General features: G+C 43.6%; 1 protein-coding gene across 2 annotated transcripts in view; it reads right to left on the reverse strand.

The window, feature by feature from the left end:
- Nucleotides 1-6,000, reverse strand: part of atrn (attractin) — a 144,937-nt gene that overhangs the window by 6,470 nt on the left and 132,467 nt on the right. The window lies entirely within an intron of this gene.

Consider the following 6,000-nt stretch of genomic DNA (forward strand, 5'->3'; position numbering starts at 1 on the left):
CTGAGTCTCTAATACCAATATCTCCTGTTTATCATCAACTCATCCATACGTGGGGATGAGTTTCCCAGCCTGTAAACACTGGCCAGATCTGCTGTTGAGCGCCTCCTACAATATTCATGGCTTTTACTCGACGGAGGATATGGATATGGAGAACGCCGCCGCCTCGACCGCATACAGATAGCTTGCTATCTCTGTCTCGCCATCTACCTCGCTCTGTGTTGTGGACAAGAAACTGGGCCATGGCATCACATCACACACTCCTGGCACCGCCTCTCAATATGTGCTCACACATACATCTCCGAACACAAGTTCAATCCCTTCCCACGTCAGTCTTCATACTCTGGAGAGTTGAGCTTAACGCCCCAAGCGGCAATGCCGCAGGAGTGTGACACACACACCTTACACTACAACACAGTTTTCACACTCTGTAAATAACTGTATAGATACACACAAACGCATGCGCACACACACAGTGTACACACGGGGATCTGACCTATTTAACGCAATTATTCTCTGCTCCGTCTCTCTGAGGCTTACCTTTCATACCAGCAGGATACACAGGCTGTCACACAGGTAACTGGGGAAGTGTGTGTGTGTGTGTGTGAGAGAGAGAGTGTAGATTCAGTGCAGCTGATGTTGTAACAGAGAGGATTCTCTATTTGTTTATGCCCCTATGTGTCTGCCTGTGTGTTTTCCCATGTGTAGCCTTTCTATCTGGGCAACTGGCTGTGTTTGTATACGATCTGACAGAGAAGGGCATTGTAGTCTCCGCGATTGGCACTGTATGCGTGTGTGTGTAATAAACCCTTTCAAACAGGCTCTTCACTCAGGAAATTTGCTGGTAATGTCCAGTTTAATGTCTGAATAAGACATCTGAACATTTCTACAACACCTCTAACACAGCCGTGCCTTCTGACGCCGGACCTAAGGTTCTCAGAAGCTACGCTGAGACAGAAGGGCGTTATGGGCAGTAACGCAGTACTACTAACTAATAATTTCCTGTCAATATGGTAATTTCCCCAGTAACGAGTAGTGTGAGGGATAACAATTTCCAAAACTGTAATTATATTGCGGTTACTAATCCAAGAAACGCTGTGTTACCAGAATAGGATCGTTTTTTTAGATTTAGGTAGACGTGACATGTACACTCTGCGTGCTGCAGGTCACATCACACCAGCTACGAGCCAAAAAGCTAAACCAAGGACGGAGGATGACGGCGAGAGGAATACTTTCAACAGCTGGAAGTTTCGCCATCATAGTAATCTATTACACTTCATGAATAACTTGTCCAACACTGGTTGTGTGTAGTCTTCTCCACAACACTGTGGCCATGGGAGAAAAACATGCTCTGGTTTATCGGCATTTCTTTAAACCAATCACAATCGTCGGGGCCACGGTGCCTCTGCTAAATATCCTCAGGAAGGAACTTGTTTTGGTGGGACACGTGAACGTTTAAAAGTTTTAATCGTGGAACAGAAAACTCAGATTAGACAGATAGTCTAGCAAACAGTCTAGATTTACCCTGCGGAGATCTGAGGAGCAGTTAACCATAGTCCTTCTCATGTCGGATCAGCCTTGAAAGAAAGAAACAAAGGAAAGCAAGCAAAAGAATACCACAGAAAGCATTGAATCGCCTCCATTTGTCAATTTCAGGAAAGGTGCTCTAAGCGATGTCACGCGTTTTCTGACTATCCGCGAGCTGCCTGTTCCCAGAGCACACTGTAAAAACAAGCGCGTCTCTGTAGACAGCCCAGGGTCTACAAACAGCTACAAAAACAAACGGTGCCAAGTAACGTCACCCAGCATCGCTCAGAGCACCTTTAATACCAACTGCTTACAGTATGAATCCCCAGCATGAAGATCTGCATTCCGCTTTGGAGGACTTGAATAAACTGAGTCCCGATCTAATGTCTAGTGTTATAATCTGTCTGATAAGTGATTAAATTGATGAGAACATTTATTTAGGGATGATTAGACTTGGAAAGCAGGGACATCTCTAATGTGAATGTCATTGAAGAAAAAAAAAAAGAAGCTGTTCAGGGACAATTATGTAAAGATTACATATGTTTGAAAGCCAATTACTTTGGGAGATAATAAAGCCGGCTAAATTACAAATGTCATGTCTGAAAGGGGCTTACAGCATGGATGTGTGATTGCATTACGAGCGCCTGTCTAAATGTGTGTATAGAGTTATATTGCTATGCAGCTGGAAAGGAGGTTGTTTTTGTGTGTGTATGCTTTGCATGCATGCCTGGGAGCTTGCAGCAATTTTCAGTTGCGCTGATCCTGCACTCACATGCATGCAGCGTTACCCCGGCTCCCCCAGAACTGACAGGGGGAATAGTTCAGATGCAGACAAATGGGCCTGTAGAGAGGCAGACTCGCCTGCTGGTAACACTGCAGTCGAACCGGCAGCAGAATCAATAACACACGGAGAAAAGCAAACATTCAGACACATGTTTGGATCCCAGAGTTATGTACAGCGCCTCAACTCTGACGTGCTGGCATTTTGACAATAAATCACTCATCACGCTGCTTTGACTCTGAGAAATGAGCGTGATTAATGTAAACCAAGAGAGGAAAGGGTCACTGCTTTGTTGTACAGCCTCTCCATCTTAAACGCCTTGGTTTGCTTTCCGTCTCTTGTCAAGTCAAGTTTATTTACAAAGGCCAAACTTAAGTCAGTCCCGAAAGGTTTTACAAATGCAGAAAAACATTTAATTTCACTCCATTTCTTTTTTCCTATATTGCTTCCATGCACAGACTTTTAGCAGGGCTACTTGTAGCCTTTTCCAACATTAATTCTAAAAAGAAATTTGGAGAAATTTACACTCCCGAGCAAAGTAAAAAGGGTTAAATATAGAATGATACCAGAGAGAAGAGTAACAACAATCTCCAGAACAGTAGGAGGGACAGCTCTTTAGAAATAAAATGTAGGCACACTAGAACCAGAGGATCTAAATCGTTGGCCTGCCACGGCCGGACCAAATCACTATAGGGAGTTAATCTGGTAGACCAAAACTATCGCAGCGTCAGACTGGAGAAAACAGTCCAAGTTAGCTACGTTCACACCTCAAGTCCTAATGCAAAATTGGATTTTTTTTTTGGGGCGCAAATCCAATTTTGTGTTTCTGTCCACATTAGCTTTTAAAATGTGGCCCACATCAGATTCCACTGTAAACTGTTTGGGGTTTCAAACTGACCCGCTTGCACAAAAGAACAACAGCAACGACATCAGACGCAGCACGCTGTTGCACTAAAGTCCGGAAGCTTATGGAGGAAGTAAGCATTTTGGCTTTTATTTCAAAATGTTTGTGGAATGGCAGCCGTAACATTAACGAGCAGGTCCTGAGGAGGAGAGGGGACAGGGGTCGGTTTTGCACGTCAGGACCGCTACGGGCCTCCACCAGAGTGTCCTCTGGCGTTGCCCTGCCCAGGCATAGTTCCCAATATTTTGGGTCCTGTCCCACGTGCTCACGCTCCACCACCCTGATGTTGCGGGCCTGACAGGGCGATGGTGCGCTTGGCCCCTCCTCAGGCGGCACACAGCAGGGTCCCCCGTCCCTTCCCGTGGGGATAGAGGGGGGCAGAGAGGGTTAATGGTGTAAAAGTTGCATCAAATCCGCCTTGGTTGTTCACACTGCGGCCGCATTGAAAAAAATCAGACTTTGGACTTATTCAGGATCATACATGGAAGTACTACTTCTGAAGAAGAAGTCCACCCAAAAGATGAGATTTGGGCCACTTTTGGCTGCCATCTGAACGTAGCCAATGTCATCCAACACAACGATAGGGATCTCTATCTTCCACATTACGTGAAGTGCATGCACACCGGGGCATTGCTAGGTTTCCTTTAAATCCCGTACCAGAAAGGCGGACTGCACCCCTGATGGAAACTTCTGTAGAAAATAGCTATAACAGAATACAAAAAAAAAATACATGAATGGCTATTGCTGGAAGAAAAGCTGTTCATATATTGTACCCAACACTGGGTTTCATATAATGAACTAGCTACTTATCCAGGCGGCACCTCAGTTAGAGCCACAAACTCTATTTGATTTAGAATTTTAAATGATGTGACAAGAAAATAGGAAGAATACTAGAATGAGAAAAGAATTTTCTTGTTTTTAATTCTTTCTTTAAAAGGCACTATGATACGGACTCTTATACAGGCCTTAGATGTCCCCTAATACTGTATCTGAAGTCTCTTTTATATAGACCTTAGTGGTCCCCTAATACTATATCTGAAGTCTCTTTTATATAGACCTTAGTGGTCCCTAATACTGTATCTGAAGTCTCTTTATATAGACCTTAGTGGTCCCTAATACTGTATCTGAAGTCTCTTTTATATAGACCTTAGGGGTTCCCTAATACTGTATCTTAAGTCTCTTTCCAAAATTCAGCCTTGGTGTAGAATTCCAGCCACTAGAGCCAGTCCCACAATGAGCTTTACTTATGTGCCATTTCTTTGTAGCTTTTAATGCTATTGAGGAGGAGAGAGGGAGAGGGCCAACTACCATTGACCAACTGCCATGCTTGGCTTGGCTCTTTCTCATGGGTGGGCTAAATTCTCTGGGAGGGCAAAGCAGAGGTAACCTTTTTCCCCTTATCACGGCATAAGTGGAAGATTCCAGATCGGCCCATCTAAGCTTTGATTTTCTCAAAGGCAGCGCAGGATACCCACGGCTCGGTTTACACCTATCACCGTTCCTAACCACTGAAGGACCATAGGCAGGCTGGGGAAACTCGTATTAATGTTAAAAACAGGGACATTTTCATGCCATGGGAGCTTTAATTTTATCAATTCAACTTTAACCTCTGTAAAATCAAGCTTCATTCATTAATTATGGTCAAAAAAGGCTGGTCTCCTGCTCTGGAAGCACTTTAGAGACGTTACTTTAAAAACTCACGAGAGGGGTGGGAGTGAACCAGATTAAGTTGTTTTCCGTTTGATTGCAGTAAAAGCCAATAGTGTCCCTCAGGGCCAATACAATGTTAATATCACTTACAACTCTGTGTGATAAATGAGTGATGACTCAATAACTAGAAAAGACAACCAAGCACTCAGTATAAGGATCATTTCTTTCCATTTTCAAAATCATGGTACTAGAACATCATTATATGCAGCTTCCATGAATAGCTGAGAAATGGGAATTAAAAAAAAAGGTCCTAACTATTCCGATACATTAGGTGGTGCAATATCACACTTGGCTAATTTTGCTCCTCAATCTCTCGGTACGAGGAAAGATGAAACAATTATTTTGGCCTTGCCAGAAGCGATCCAAACAGACTTGTTTGGCTCTAGTCCACAGGTCTGTTTTAGCCTCGGGCAAAAAGTATAGCCAGTGTGTTTACAATTGGAAAAATGAGGGCTGCCCGTGATAACCTGAACACATCTTTACTCTACGTGGAAGAAATAAACAAAAGACTGGCAGCTTTTAATTTCACAGCTCAGGCTTGTCCTAAGACTTTTCTGCCAAGTCCAATTTCCTCTGCAGCAGCTGCCGAGTGCTCTCAGGTTCTCACTTGTTTACGCTCCTGTCTCTCATTTTTAGAACACCAGCATCTCATATTCAAACCAGAGAGGGAATAAGCACTGCAGATACATTCTGGAATTGGAGGAGACTTGCTGTCAGACTGATGTGGGATGTTACTGTGGGCTCATTTTTTATTTCAACTCTTTTCACAAAAAAACGATTTCCATGGACTGTTCACCAGCGTGACTGTTGTATACAATGTTTAACCTCAATCTCAACCCTGACAAGCCAGGTACATCACTTTCCATTTTTCTTTGCACACACACACACACTTGGTTTAAGGGGGAAATGAAAACAACAACAGCAAAATTCAATTATCCATCCTTTTAAACTCTTTGTGTATGTGCTTTTTTTGTGTGCCCGTTACGCAAATGTACTGTCTTTTCCCGTAGACTTCAGAGGCTGCATGTGCATAACATCCCCCAGCAGATGCCTTTGTTTTATACCGTTGAAGCCCTCCGCT

Source organism: Etheostoma cragini, chromosome 20 (genome assembly GCF_013103735.1).
Source record: "Etheostoma cragini isolate CJK2018 chromosome 20, CSU_Ecrag_1.0, whole genome shotgun sequence".
NCBI classification, from domain to species: Eukaryota; Metazoa; Chordata; class Actinopteri; order Perciformes; family Percidae; genus Etheostoma; species Etheostoma cragini.